Here is a 6,303-nt window from a genome sequence, read left to right on the forward strand (position 1 = left end):
GGGCCCACCTGAAGTGAAAGTAAGATGGCAAATGAACCCTGCAGTGAACCCTAGAATACTGTTGCTCTCAGCATGACTGGGTAGGTGGCAGTGATCTTTGAACATAGTTGTGTATGTACAACTCTTCAGAACTTCCGAAGTCCTTTTCTGACCTCCCCATGGTTATGCGGAGGGAACAGTACAACAGCTGTTTTTCTGAGTACCTGCTAGATTCTCTTGAAGCTTCACACTTTGTGATTACAGGTTGGCTCAGTAAGTGTTAACATTACTGTCCAGCTGCTGTCCCGGTTCTTCCCTCCTGAGCTATAATTCTCCAGGGAGGTATCTTCCCTTTCAGCTGTTTCTCAAATTCACCATCATACCATTTCACAAAGTTAAGTTTTGTTTTGTTTTTTCTCTTTTTTGAGATAGGGTCTCTCCATGTAAGTTCAGCCTTAAACTTACTATGTAGCCCAGGCTGGCCTCCAACTCAGGGCAGTTCTCCTGCTTCAGCCTCCCAAGTGCTGGCATTACAGGTATGTGCCACCACACCCAGGTACAAAGTAAGTTTTTTTGTGTGTTTTTAATTTTGAGACAGGCTGTAAATTTCCCAGGCTGGGTTGAAAATTACAATCCTACCTCAGCCTCCCAAAGTGCTAGAATTACATGCATCTACTACCACATCTGGCTCAAATGTAAGTTTAAAAAACAAAAAGTAGGGCTGGGGATTTAACTCAGTGGTTCTGGCGCCTGTCTCGCAAACGCAAAGTCCCGAGTTCAATCCCCGGTCCCCCAAAAAAAACCAAAAAGCAAAAAAACCTCTTTGTAATTTAAAGGAATGTCCATGAACCTATTAAACCTTTTAAAAATAATCCTTCAGGGTAATATATTACAGTGCTAAGAATTGCACTTTACAGATCTCTCAGGGGAAAGTTTAGAAGACCATCTTGATGGTGTAGGATAGCAGTGGACAAGCTTTTTGATAAAGGGCAAGAGTTTGCTGCCAGGCATGGTAACAGCAATTGGAAGGCTGAACCAGAAGGATCATTGTGAGGTGGAGGCTAGCCTGGGCTACATAGTGAATTAAAACCCAGCCTAGACTACATAGTAAGATCCTGTCTCAAGCGAAAGGGAGGAGGGCAGAGATTTAATATTTAGGCTCTTTTTTTTTTGTCAGTTTCTTTTATTAGTATATGTTTGTGATACATAGAAGATATACATTCATTTTGGAGGAATTGGTATACATGTATTACATCTTGAAGCCAGGTGTGATGGTTCACACTTACAATCCCAGCGCTTGGGAGGCTAAGGCAGGAGGATCAGTGCGAGTTTGAGGCAAGCCTGGACTACATAGTTCAAAGCCAATTTGAACTATGTAGTAAGATCCTGTCTCTGTAAACAACAACAAAAACATTGCATCTTGATCCATTTTAGCCCCCCTCCCTCTCCCCTTCCCATCCTTTCAAAGAACCAACTCTGATTCATTGACCTTTTGTATTGTTTTTTTAGTATCAGTTTCATTAATTTCTGCTCTGGTCTTTGTAATTTCTTTCCATTAGTTTCAGATTTGAAATGTGCTTGTTTTTCTGGGATCTTGAGATTATCTTTAGGTTATACTGGATTGCTGTCTTTTTATGTGTGCATTGACAGTTACAAACTTCCCTCTTAGAACTACTTTCTTTCCTTGTGTTCTATAGAATTTAGTATGTTGTGCTTCCAATGTCATTTGATTGTAGGAACTTTTTTTTTTGTCTTCCTTGATTTCTTTTGTGATCCATTATTTAATCTCCATGTGTTTGCTTAGTTTCTGTGGCTTCTTTTGCTTTTTATTTCTAGCTTTCTTCTATGATCTGATAATATGCAGTGAATTATTTAAATTCTTTTTTTTTTTTTTTTTTTTTGGTACCAGGGATTGAACTCAGGTCTTTGCACTTGTGAGGCAGGCGGCAGAACCACTGAGCTAAATCCCCGGCCTAAAGCTTGTGGGTTTTTTTGGGGGGGTTTTTTTGGTACTGGGGATCGAACTCAGATCCTTGTGCTTGTGCAGCAGGCAGCAAAACCACTGAGCTAAATCCCCGGCAATTCTTTTTTTTTTTTTGTACCAGGGATCGAACTCAGGACCTTATGTCTTCGAGGCAGGTGGCAGACAGTCTTGTCTTTTTTTTTTTTTTTTTTTTGGTACCGAGGATCGAACTTGGGTCCTTGCGCTTGCACAGCAGGCAGCAAAACCACTGAGCTAAATCCCTGGCCCAAAGATACTTTTTTGGTACTGGGGATGGAACTTAGAACCTTACACTTGCAAGGCAGGCGCCAGAACCACTGTACTAAATCCCTGGCCCTAGTCTGTCTTAATTGGAAAGTTGAGACTATTGACATTGAAAGTTGTCTTTTTTTTTTTTTTCAGTTCCGGGAATCAAACTCAGGACCTTGGGCTTGCCAGGCAGGTGTGGTGCCACTGAGCTATATCCCTGGCCCTGAAAGTTGTTATTGTAAGATGTCTAATGAATCATGTCACTTTATTATTTTTTCAGTACTGAATTCTTTATTTTTTCCCTTTACTCCCCTAGTTAGACATATACTTTCCTTTGGGCTTTTTGGTGTTAGTGGCCTCCTTGTCTCTGTCTAGGAGTCCTTTAAGTATTTCTTGCAATGCTGGTTGAGTGATTATGCATTACTTTAGGGTTTCTTTTTACTTGTTTTAGTCTTTTTTACTCTTTTTTTTAACTTTTTTTCTCTTCTCCATCAGTTTTGAAGGCTGATTTTGCAGGATATAAAAATCTGGATTGACAGTTTTTTTCTTTTAGGGCTTGAAAGTCTACTTCTAACCCTCCTGACCTTTTAAGGTTTGTGCTGAGAAAAGTAGTTATTCTGATGGGCTTGTCTTTATAGTTTACTTACTGTTTTCCTTTTACAGCTTTTAGTGTTCTCTTGTTGAATTTCTGAACTTTGATTATGATGTATCGTGTAGAGGTTCTTTTCTGGTTGCAGCTGTTGGGGATCTGTGTGCCTTTTGTACAGTAAGTCCCCGACTTACGAATGAGTTCCATTCCAGGAGAATGTAAGTTGCATTTGTTCATCTTATATAAAATCAGTTGTACACCTTTGACATAAATATGTAAAGCATTAAAAAAAAACCCAAACCTCCATATCACCAGTGCTTTTCCTTTTACTTCCTGAGCTCTGATTAAGCACTATACTACTGTACGCTATCACACTGTACAGTAAGCACACAGCAGCGCAACTATGATGATGTTCAGCAGACGTGAGCTATTTCTGCGATTTGTTCACATGTATGAATATTTATAATGTAATGTCCATTTGTATCTGTAAAAGTTCACAACTTGAATGTTTATATATTGGGGACTTACTGTATTTGGATATTTAATTCTTTCCATAGACTTGGAATTTTTCTTCAGTGATTTCAATGAATAAATTTTTTATACCTTTGAATAGGTTCAACTTTATCCTTTATTCATATAATTCTGAGATTGGTTTTTGTTGCATCATCTAGCAGCTGTCGGATTGAGCTTGCATGGTGTCTTGTCATTTTTAGAATATCAGAGTTTATGATTCAATCTTTTTCTCTATTTCTACTACTCTCCTTACATTGGTCCCATGTCTAAAACCTGATGAGGAATTCAAAATATCAGGTGGCATTAAATGACATCTGTTGTTCCATAAATCATGAGACCCAAAAAGGATAATAATTTCTTCTCCAACTCTAGCCTGCCTTGCAGGAGTCACTTTCAGAATAAAACCACACATTATTTGCAGCTTACAATAACCTTGGGGGTTTCTTGGGGCTGCCAGTCCGGTATGTTATTTCTCCCTGGCATTGCTGCCCCTCTCTGGGCTTATTTTGTTTGTAAATACAGTTCCAGACTGCTTTGTTCTTTTTTCTGCATTTTCTTCAGTTCCTCTGGTTTCTAGTTTTCCTGTCAATATTTTTTAAATTTTATTTTATCCTATCCCCCCCCATCAAGTCCACTTTCCTCCCTATGTACAAAAGCCTTGTTTCCATTTTTTCCTTCTGTTTTCACTTTTTTTCTTGTCACTTCCCTTCTCCCTTCCTCTCCCATTGTTCCCCTTCCATTTGAACACTTTCTTCCCATTTCCTAACATCCATTATACGGTTCAGTCCTTATTTCCACTTTGTTTCTCACACCAGAGAAACAATGTATTTAAACATGTGTCCGATTTATTTCACTTAAAAGTATGGTCTCAAGGTCCACCCATTTAGCTATAAATGGCAGAAGCTCATCCTTCTTTATGGCAGAATAGTACTCCATTATATAAAAAACCATATCTTTATCCACTCTCCAGTTGATGGGCATTTGGGCTGTTTCTAAGATTTAGCTATTACAAACTGTGCTGCTATAAACATGGATTGCAGGGAGCCCGCGCTCCAGCGTCTGGGTTCGCTTATCCTCCACACTGTCCTGCCGCTACTCACTGCCCTCTTGCCGCCCACCATGGCGCCGCGTCCTCTCCGGGGTCACCCCCTCCTTCCACCCAGGCCTTGCCACTGGATCCTCTGCCGGAGCCAGCTCCTGGTGGGCCCATGTGGAAATGGGACCCCCACATCCCATCCTAGGAGTCACTGAAGCCTACAAGAGAGACACTAACAGCAAAAAGATGAACCTGGGAGTTGGTGCCTACCACGATGACAATGGAAAGCCCTATGTGCTCCCTAGTGTGAGGAAGTCAGAGGCCCAGATTGCTGCAAAATTTGGACAAGGAATACCTGCCCATTGGGGGACTGGCTGAATTTTGTAAGGCATCTGCAGAACTAGCCCTGGGTGAGAACAGCGAGGTGTTGAAAAGTGGCCGGTTTGCCACTGTGCAGACCATTTCTGGAACTGGGGCCTTAAGGATCGGAGCCAGCTTTCTGCAGAGATTTTTTAAGTTCAGCCAAGATGTTTACCTGCCCAAACCAACCTGTGGAAATCACACACCCATCTTCAGGGATGCTGGCATGCAGTTCCAAGGCTATCAGTATTACGACCCCAAGACTTGCGGTTTTGACTTCACTGGTGCCATTGAGGGCATTTCACAAATACTGGAGCAAAGCATTCTCCTGCACGCCTGTGCCCACAATCCCACCAGAGTGGACCCTCGCCAAAAGCATTGGAAGGAAATAGCATCAGTGATGAAGAAAAGGAATCTTTTTGTGTTCTTTGACATGGCCTACCAAGGCTTCGCCAGCGGTGATGGTAACAGGGATTCCTGGGCTGTGCACCACTTCATCGAACAGGGCATTAATGTTTGCCTCTGCCAATCATACACCAAGAACATGGGCTTATATGGAGAGCGTGTGGGAGCCTTCACTATGATCTGCAAAGATGCAGATGAAGCCAAAAGGGTAGAGTCACAATTGAAGATCTTGATCCGTCCCATGTATTCCAACCCTCCTCTCAGTGGGGCCCAGATTGCCTTTACCATTCTGACTTCCCCGGATTTACAAAAGCAATGGTTGCAAGAAGTGAAAGGCATGGCCGACCGAATGATTAGCATGCACTCCCAGCTGGTCTCCAACCTCAAGAAGGAAGGATCCTCCCACAACTGGCAGCACATCACTGACCAGATTGGAATGTTTTGTTTCACAGGCCCAAAGTCTGAGCAGGTAGAGTGGCTGACCTAGGAGATCTCAATCTACATGACAAAGGACGGCCGCATCTCTGTGGCTGGGGTCACCTCTGGCATTGTGGGCTATCTTGCCCATGCCATTCATCAGGTCACCAAGTAATCTCCGGATGCAAGGAACAGAGACAACCTTTCTGTCTTCAGCCTCTGCTGTTGTGAGATTCACATACAGGATAAGGGAGGGTGGATCATTTCTTTCAACCACAGTGCATAACACTCAACAGTTGAATGTGTTTCTCAGAAAAGAACACGTAGTGAAATAGGGCAGAGGCATCGTGGCTGGTCTGGAACTTTGTGGCTGTAAACCAAACTCCCCTGTTCTTTTGTCTCTAACTTTTCTAAAAGAGTTTACACGTGCAAGAAAGTCACAGCACCAAAAAAAATCTGTCATTCAGGACATTGCAATATTTCAGAAGCTTTAACTGAAGCATCATGTGGTTTTAGAGGTTGGTCTGTGGACCCAGCATGAGACATAGCTCATATTAGAGGCTGTGAGAGAAGACCTAGTCTCCCATTAACAGCCATTAACTCACATTTGTCCTCCATGGTGGAGCAATCTTATCAACAGACCCAATTGCGAAGTTATGCTTTACAAAAACCAACAAGTGTATTCCCATTGCAGCAAGGAAAGTAATAGATTCTGTCTCCTGTCTTATTTAAGAAAAGGAGAGAACAGGCTCT

At 42.1% G+C, this 6,303-nt stretch overlaps 1 pseudogene; it reads left to right on the plus strand.

Annotated features, from left to right (window-relative positions):
- The first annotated feature begins 4,362 nt into the window (after window positions 1–4,362).
- LOC101711569 (aspartate aminotransferase, mitochondrial pseudogene) lies at window positions 4,363–5,895 on the plus strand (annotated as a pseudogene).
- The last annotated feature ends 408 nt before the right edge of the window (window positions 5,896–6,303 follow it).

The sequence above is a fragment of the Heterocephalus glaber genome, unplaced genomic scaffold (assembly GCF_053883595.1).
Source record: "Heterocephalus glaber isolate CG9 unplaced genomic scaffold, H.glaber_assembly_v1.0 deba00001504, whole genome shotgun sequence".
Lineage (NCBI taxonomy): Eukaryota > Metazoa > Chordata > Mammalia > Rodentia > Bathyergidae > Heterocephalus > Heterocephalus glaber.